We start from the raw sequence: 9,782 nt of genomic DNA, 5'->3' as shown, positions 1-9,782 counted from the left end.
ATTACACCCGGACCGAAGGATCAACGAACCAAAGGCATATTGGATAAAAAATAAAAAATAAAAAAAGCTGATATTCTCCACATCCCTCTCACTCCTAACATGGGCATAGACGGACAGATGGACGGACTGACACGGAAAGACACGGAAAATGCATACACACGGACAGACACAAACGCAAGATCTACCTTTCTCGGCGTTTCTTACTCCGCCTTCTTTGCCCTCGAGTAATCCGACAACCTTCCCCCCCTCCTCCATTCCACCCTCCCCTCCCCTATCTCCTCCCCCTCCTCCCCCATCCCTCCCTCCTCCACCTCCTCCCAATACCCACCGGACCCATGGACCCGACACCCCGACCAGCTGACCTTGAAACCTGCACCCCGCCCCCTCCGGCCGTGCGTCCAGTCGGCCTCCTTCGTATATAGATGTAAACACCGTCTGGGTGGACGAGGGAGAGGGAGGGAGAGGGAGAGAGGGAGGGAAGGAGGGGAGGGAGAGAGAGAGAGGGAGAGGGAGGGAGAGGGAGAGAGAGAGAGAGAGAGAGAGAGAGAGAGAGAGAGAGAGAGAGAGAGAGAGAGAGAGAGAGAGAGAGGGGGGGGGAGAGGGAGAGAAGGAGAGAAGGAGAGGCAGAGAGAGAGAGAGAGAGAGAGAGAGAGAGAGAGAGAGAGAGAGAGAGAGAGAGAGAGAGAGAGAGAGAGAGAGAGAGAGGGAGGGAGAGGGAGGGAGAGGGAGAGAGAGGGAGAGAGAGGGAGAGAGAGGGAGAGAGAGGGAGAGAGAGGGAGAGAGAGGGAGAGGGGGAGCAGAGAAGAGAAAGAGAAAGATTGCTTTCACTCGCAGCTACATGCACCTAATATTTTTTAGCCACGAATAGAAACAACTGATCAGAATTTAAAAAATCCTACATATCAGAACACGTAGCGCCGACAGCTTCGTTCTTCGCTCGTGTCAGAACATCATTTACGGGTGTTTACAAACATTCGTTCTGACACCCCCACACAAGGATCAAAACAAAGTCCTTCCTCCTCCTCCGCCCTCCCCCCGCCCACCCCCGCCCAGGTACCACCTTAGCTCAAGTAACCCCACACACAGATACCTTACCCCCCACCCTCACCCCTTCTCCATCTCCCCTTCTCTTCGCTGCCCTTCCTCCCACTCGACATACATCTCTGCCTTCCGTCTTTCTCCTCTCCCCTTCTCTCCTCTTCCCTCTGTTCCCCCTTCTCTTACTCCTCCTCCTCCTCCCTTACTCACCTGTTCCCTCTCCTCTCCCTTTCTATGTATCATCTCTCCTCTTTCTATCTCTTCTGTTTCCTCTCCACTCTCTTTCTCTCTCTCTCTTCCCCTTCTTCCTACTTCCCTTTCCATCTCTCCTCTTCCCTTCCTACGCTTATCTTCTCCTCCTTCCTATTCTACCCCTCTCTTTCCTCTTCGCTTTCTCCCTCTCTTCCTTTTTCGCTCTCCTCTTTCATCCCCTCCCTCCCTTTCTCTTCCATCCCCTTCGTCCTCCTTGTCTTCATCATCCCCACTCCCCCACTCGTCTCAATGCCTCCTTGCAACAAATAGAGTCACTCAATGCCACGCTATCAATCAGTCATGTCTTTCGATAAAACTAAAAATTATATGTATGCTGCATAGCCACTGTAAAGACTGCAAAGCAAGCAAGCTAACGCGCCTCTCTCTCTCCTCTCTCCTCTCTTTTCTCTTTCCTCTCTCTTCTCTTCTCTTCTCTTCTCTTCTCTTCTCTTCTCTCTCTCTCTCTCCGCAACAAGTCCCTGCGATATTCGAAATGCGAAACGTGAGTGGAGCGGGAGAATGGGTATGAGAGGAGGAGAGGGAAAGGCGGGGCAGGGGAGAGGGGTAGGATAAGAGCTTCTAGGCTGGAGAGGGGAGAGACAGAGGAGCGACAGGGAGGGAGGGGAGGGGGATAAGGGAGGAGAAAGGCAGAGACATGGATGGAGCGACAGGGGATAGGGGGCAGAGAGGGCGGGTGAGAAGGGGGGATAGGGGCAGACTGGGGAAGGGTGAGGAGGAGGCGGGGGGGGGGGGGTGGCAGTAGCGGTGGGGGAGGGAGCCCACTCTCCCGCACTCCCGAGCTAAGCCTCATCCTCAGCTAACCGTTGCTCTCCATCCCCGCGAGTCGTCGCCGCAGCACTCTCACGGTAGAGAGAGAGAAAGAGAGAGGGGCAAGTCAGCTGATCGCGTCGAAAAACGTGTCGAGAACGTGTGGAATCGAGGTGGGTCTGTGAATGTGTGAGGCGCCCTTCTGAGGTGTTATTTCCCTCTCCTCGCGATCACGAATTCCTTAATTAAGTGTCAATATAGTTGCGGGAGGCACCTATTCTCAGGATTCAAATGCGCGTCAACAGTTTTTTCTAGCTTGGGGTCTCTAGATATTGGCTAGAACTAACATCACCTACTTGGGTATATTCTCCTTGCACTGCTGCTAGTAACCACGACAAAACCTACTCCCCAACGCAAAAAAATCTATAATATCTAATTGATTTGAATCCTGACGTCCCTCTTCTATAGTCACCCTTCACCTGCGAGATACGATCTAAACCATTTTCTGTGACAGCAAACCGTTCCATTTTCTTTAACTCTGGCCTCGTCGCCGCTCGAAAGCTCCCGACGCCACAGGTAGGCCACACGCCCACGCAGGCGAATGGCTCATGTACACACACACACACACACACACACACACACACACACACACACACACACACACACACACACACACACACACACACACACACACACACACACACACACACAGTGTATGAATATAAATAAATTATATGCATACTCATTAAATTATTATAAATATGTCTGTCTTTCGCCGTTTCTCTCTCTCTCTCTATATATATATGTGACCAATAAATAAAACAAATTATATATACACAATATGAACTATATATACAAACATATATATATATAAATTATCCGATAAAAAAGTAAATACATTAACGAAAAAGAAAAAAAAAACTACACTTATAAAACTAGATAAATAAAAAATAAAAAAAATACCACAAAGTCACATCAACACCGATATCAAAAGCTCCTTAGTTTCCATACATAAAAAAAAAAACAAGTAAAATAAAGTCCACCCATTGCAACCAGAATTGCAAAACCAAAATAAAGTTGACAATTCAATGCAATTCCGGATATGGCGTTGACAGGGATAGGGTGTATATTAAAAAATGGATTATGTATAGGTAGAAAAATGTCTTTGCTGCAGAGCGAACAAACCATCACGAGCATCCTTATTCTAATAAAATATCCCTACTTACCTTAACCTGAAAGAAAAAGTAGAAAAAAATAAAAATAAAATAATAATAAATAAAAAATAAAAATAAAAAAATTAATAATAATAATAAATATAAGAATAAAGATAATAATAATTCAAAATCAACAAACCTACAATAAATCTAGACATTTTAACACTAATAAGTCTTATTAATTTGCAACAAAACACAAAAGGGATCTTTAGAGAGCGTGTTTTTTTTTTCATTTCTTCCGAGTCATGTTGCAAATTAATAACAATAACATTAATAATAAAAATTTCCTCGACCCCTCCCCCCGTTTTAAAACAATAATAAACATGAATAAACGAACAATAAGTAAATAAGGTGGAAGGGAAGGGATTGAAAAAAAAAAAAAAATGTTGCCACTTTGCCCTCTGACGCGACACCCTTACAAGCCATCTTTTTCGAGAGGAATTTCCATTTCTTTCTTTCTTTTTCTTATTCTCTCTCTTCACTTCCGGCCTGGGGTGCGCGCCCACGAAGCTCCCCCCGCGCCCACCGTCCCCGCCCACAGGCCTGAGGGAGGCGCAGAAGGAGGCGGGGACGGAGGAGGCGCGGGCGGCCGTGTGAGCAGTGTGAGGCAGTGTTGAAACCTTGTCTCCGGCGCCCCCGAAGCCTTTTGTGGGTCATGGTCCCTGCCATGCCGCTCGCTCTCTTCTCTCTGGAGGCGGAGGGAGGCTCGCTGGGCACCCCCTACCCCCCCTCAGCACATGAGTAGGTACACACATTCTCATGCAAATGCGCGTATGCAAGCTTTCGCTTTCTCTCTCTCTCTCTCTCTCTCTTTCTCTCTCTCTATTTCTCTCTCTCTCTATTTCTCTCTCTCCCCCCCTCTCTCTGTCTCTCTCTCTCCCCCCCCTCTCTCTCTCTCTCTATTTCTCGCCTCGCCCCTCCCCCTCTCTCTGTCTCTCTCTCTATTTCTCTCCCCCACCCCCTCTATGTCTCTCTTTCTATTTCTCTCCCCCCCCCTCTCTCTGTCTCTTTCTATCTCCTATTTATTTATCTCTCTCAATCACACACACACTTCGTTATTATTGGATTTGAACCTTGTAAATGTTCATGTTCCTGACAATCGCGAAATGAAAATTGGTTGCATGTAACACACAAGCAATCGGAGAGCCTAGCGGTGTATTATTCATATAATTTATATATATGCATATATATGCGTGTGTATATGTATATGTATATGTACATATATTTATACATAATATATATAAGAATATATGTATACGCACATGCATGTATGTATATATATTCATATATGTATATATGTTCATATACATGCATATATAAGTATACATGTGTATATATTTATATATATGGGTATATGTCTGTGTGTATGTATACATGCATACATACATGCATACATACACACAAACATTTATATATATAGATATATATTATACATTACATTTAATATATACATAAAAATACTTATACATACATGAATATATATATATGTATGTATGTATGTGTAAACATATATGTATATACATACAAGTATAAATATAAACACGTATATGAAAAAATATATATAGTATAAATATATGTATGTGTATATATACATATACATAAATTTATTCATATGTATATATACATGCATACATACATACATATACATGTATACACGTATATGTATATATACATATGTGTGTATGTATATATATGCATGTGTAAATATATGTATATAAGTATCTATGTATATATGTGTCTAATAAGTATGTAAACAAACATATACACATAAATATAGAAACATACATATGTATATATCCACACATTTATGTGCATGTATGTATACATATATATATATATATATATATATATATATATATATATTGAATATATTTATGTATATATAATCATCATATGTATATACTGTATGTTACATTTATTATGTATACATTATTTAATATATATTATATATAAATCTATTTATATACTGTATATGCATTATATATATAATATATATTATATATAGTATATTATATAACCATATATATATCATATATATAATTTATACATATAATGTATATTCACATATCATATATATATATATATATATATATATATATATTATATACATAGATATAATAAACATACATACATATATACACACACAATATCATATATATATATATATATATATACACACACACATATATATACATATATATATATATATATATATATATATATATATGAAAGGAAAACCGCCACAGTAAGAAAATAAAATAAAATTTCAATTTTATTTTATTTTCTTACTGTGGCGGTTTTCCTTTCATATTTGTGTACACGTTACTGTGTTTGTCTTTGTGTCAATATATATATATATATATATATATACACATATATATATATACATATATATATATATATATATATATATACACACACATATATATATACATATATATATATATATATATATATATACACACACATATATATATACATATATATATATATATATATATATATATATATATATATATATATATGTATATATATATATGTGAGTGTGAGTGTGAGTGTGTATATATGTATATATGTATATATGTATATATGTATATATGTATATGTATATATATATATATATATATATATATATATATATATATTTGTCTGCACATGTCTGAATACAGACCAACGCGCCGATTGCTTCTATTTCCCGAGATCTCAAAGACGTGTTACAGCAGGAACAGGAAGTCCGCATTTTTTTTCAAATTCCAAATACGTCCGGACTTCTCAGGATTCCCTCCTGCCCCCCCCCCCCCTTTCCTTTCCCTCTCATTCCAGGGCCGACCGACGGAATGGGGGGAGGCCCTGGAGTGAACACAAAGGGAAAGGGGGCGCAGGGGGGGATGGGGGGAATGGGAGTGGGAATTGCTGAGAATAAGTGTATGGGAAATTGTGTAGAGTTTGTGGAGTTATTTTTTACTCTCTTCTCTCTCCTCTCTCTTACTCTCTACTCTCTCCTCTCTCTTACTCTCTACTCTCTCCTCTCTCTTACTCTCTACTCTCTCCTCTTTCTTACTCTCTCCTCTCTCTTACTATCTCCCCTCTCCTCTCTCTTACTCTCTACTCTCTCCCTTCTCTTTCTCTCTACCCTCTCCTCTCTCTTACTCTCTCCCCTCTCCTACTCTCTCGCCTCTCTTAGTCTCTCCTCTTCCATCATTTCCTCTCTCTTTCTCCCTCTCCCTCCGCCAGCACAGGAGAATCACGCGGTCCCTTTCGACCACTTGGGGGATGGGTAGACAAGGTGGTGGGGTGTGAGGGCCTCCGGGAGTTTGTAACGACACTCTGAAAACGCCCCCCCATCCTTTGTCCCGCTGCCCGCCCGCTCGTCTGCTTGGGCTCTGCTTTCCCGAAATGTGCAGGTGCGCTCGCCAGGAGTCGGTTCGGATCGTGTGACGTCACTGTAACGGCCGATGCCCAAGGCCTGTTCATTTACGTTTCGGAAATACTGCTGGTGATTGTGTGCGTTGAAAGGGGGGGGGGGGGATACCTGCATTTACCTTATTTGGGGATGAGATTGTTCGATATTTCTCGATAGGTTTTATTATTCATAGACAACTATCATTAGGATTCAATATTTTTCAGTTTCAAAATGAGAATTCTGAAACGACCCCTGATTTGAAAACAAAACCTCCCAAACTACGAGTCTTAACAAAAACAATTCTCTCAAAATACCCAATCAAACAAAAGGAACTAACAAAAAAGGGGATTAAATATTATTTTTTTTACCAAGCCAAGCACAGGAATCCACCATTAAAACTACTCGTCATAAAATCAAAATGAAGCCATACCCAGCAATGAAACTGGCAATAAATGAATCTCCATTGCTCTAACACAATGCAACCCCGAGCAGTAATGACCATTGCGTCACGTGACCCACAAACAGCCCGGAGCAAGGCGAGCGGCGAACAAAGGACGGAGACGGATTCATGACCAAACGTGTCACGACTGTCCACGGAGGGCGGGGGGGGGAGGGGGGTATCGCCTCAACGCGCTCGCTGCCTGTCAAAAGCAGCTGTCAAACTGTCAAGTGTCATTTAAAAAGTGGAAGATGGGTGATGCGCCTGGTGTGGAACACTTAAGAAGCAACGACAAAGACTTGTGCTTACTGATGCATGTTTGAACCTGAGCGGTGACGGGCAGGCCCCTTCTTGGCACACACGCCAGGGCCCTGATTCACCTTCGTGTTACGTCACTGCTCTATATATCCCATCATCCCTCTTCCACATTTTCAAATTCACCAGAAAACAACATCGCATTTGACAGGCGAAGTTCACGATTGGTTCATTCGTACCCACTACGCCCTTCCCCTCGTCCCTCGCATCCGTGGGCGGCCGTGGCACCCCGGGTCCCGGAGGGCCTGCCCCGCGGAGGCCCTCGCCACTTCCCACAGGGGCACCTAACCGTGGGTCATCAACCAGAATCGCCAGGGGGGTAGCCTCCCGCCCCAGCTTCACGGTCTTACCATGGTCAGGGTATTGTAGGTCTAGCTGGGTTGGCTTGGCCCCCAACATCATTGACCCTCTGCCTGGTTGGATGATGGCCCTCTCGCTGGCACGTCCATCATCCACACGCCGCTCGTGGCATCCACATAAGCATCCACGTGGATAGCGCACGGCGGCATACACACTGTCGAGGGCGGCGAGCAATCGCGCTGCATTTTAACGAATCGTGTGGTCGCTCTCCGCAGTCACGGGCTGGAGCCCCACACGCCGCCTCAGCATATGTATTCATATTCCTTGCCACAAACACTTCACTACCGCGTTGATCCCACTCGCGGGGCACCGCTACGCATCACACTACCTTCTCGGCGTATAATTCCTCGGATTTAGCGCAAAGAACTCCGAATAACGGACAAAAACTGTGGAGCCGGTGGCGGTCTGCTCTCGGCCACGAGGTTCTGACAATTTAAGACCGGGAAGGGTGCCAAGTTGCCGTTTCTCCCTCGCCACGGGTTCTGACATGTGCGGCCGTCCAGCTGACACCGGGCCGCCTGCCTGACTCTCGCCCTCGAAGGCCCGTCTTCCCCTTCGCAAGGCCTGCTCCACAGCCTGTCTGAGGGGGCTCCTCCGCCGAATGATGAGGGTTGATGAATGATGAATGGTCGAGGAAAGATGAATACGGACTTCCGAAATACGGTGTGGGTGTAACTTGCCCAGATCCATCGCCAACCTTTACATATGGTGAGCCATTGCATATTCTCAACGGAATATCATCCCTCAGACATTGCAGAACCTTAGCACGCAATGCAAGACATTCATTCGACACAAAGGAAGCACAAATAAAACGCGAGGAAGGTCTGTCAGACAGCTAAAAAGCACGAGCATACCAGTTTATTAATAGCCGAGCTGGCAACTCCCCGGCCAGCTGATGTGTTCAAGTAATAACATGAAAACGACTTATTTCACCACTTTCGCTCATTCCTCTTCCATTTCATTTCTTACAGATAGAATTTCCTTATTTCTATTTTTATTTTTATTTTTTTTTTGCAAGATTATCCGTAGCGTTAGGTTTGTTTACGAGGAAGAAATGACGTGCAATTGCAAATTCTTGAATTTTCCGTCATCCTTGAATGCTTTGGAAATCTCGAGATGTGGCTTCCCATATTTCCCCGATGGCCCGAGATCCTTGTCGATCAGGCCAAATCAATACGTCCCGAGGTAAAGAGGAGACAACCAGCAGGTAAACGATCCCGGAGTCGAGTTTATTGCGTCTCTGCAACCTGCCTCGGCCCTTGCCTCTGCGCCTCCCGACTCCCCCTCATATTTCGACCCGCTTTTCTCCCCCAAATCCGACATAACACATGAAACCACACTTGCACACGTGAACACTCACCCTTTACGCTTTCGTTCGAAGGGATCTTAGGCCTCCATGTTGCTAGGTGGAACAGCAAATTCGAAAATAAATTCGAATGCGTCGGAGGGCCTGGAAGTTCTCGGTCGAGCGAAAACCTCAGCCATTTCGCCCTCGGCAGCTGGGGAGGTGGGGATCCCTCCGCCGCGCCAAGTAGGGCGCTCGGTTTTCCTCGGCTGGCGGGGCGGATACGGGGTGGTTGGTGGATTTAGGGTTGTTGGTGGATTGGATTTGTTATTTCTGTGTTGTTGGTGTGTATTTTATCCTGTCTGTGTGGATCCTTTGAAGAGTGAGATACCTGAGCCATCCATATTTGTTTACAGTCGTATAAACGCAACCGTTCCAGATCCATATCAAACACATCCAAAAAAGATCAGAATATTTTTCCAAAACCTTCCACGATAGCTCAAAAGAAAATCACCCCAACAATAATTTGCAGACGAAAGATCTCGAGAGTTTGCCAGGCGCGGAGGGATACGCGGAATCAGCTGATTGTGTTTACTCTCGAGAATTTGGAAGAACTTCGACCCGTGTGAGTCCGCCTTCTTTTTCCCTCGTATTTTCCGCCTTTGCGACGTTGTGGGTTGGTTGTCTTGCGTGGAGGTTCGTCTAGGG

The 9,782-nt window shown here is 44.2% G+C and overlaps 1 protein-coding gene across 2 annotated transcripts in view; it reads right to left on the bottom strand.

The window, feature by feature from the left end:
• Positions 1 to 9,274, bottom strand: part of LOC125032621 (cyclin G-like) — a 35,891-nt gene extending 26,617 nt beyond the window's left edge. The window contains exon 1 of one of the 2 annotated variants that reach the window (XM_047623885.1): positions 9,150 to 9,274. The gene's annotated coding sequence lies outside the window, so the exon portion shown is untranslated. Of the gene's footprint in view, positions 1 to 7,779; positions 7,899 to 9,149 lie in introns of those variants that run through there. The other variant, XM_047623886.1, reaches the window with a different exon arrangement.
• Between the last annotated feature and the right edge of the window lie 508 nt (positions 9,275 to 9,782).

The sequence above is a fragment of the Penaeus chinensis genome, chromosome 14 (genome assembly GCF_019202785.1).
Source record: "Penaeus chinensis breed Huanghai No. 1 chromosome 14, ASM1920278v2, whole genome shotgun sequence".
Lineage (NCBI taxonomy): Eukaryota > Metazoa > Arthropoda > Malacostraca > Decapoda > Penaeidae > Penaeus > Penaeus chinensis.
This window is presented reverse-complemented; position numbering and strand designations above follow the sequence as displayed.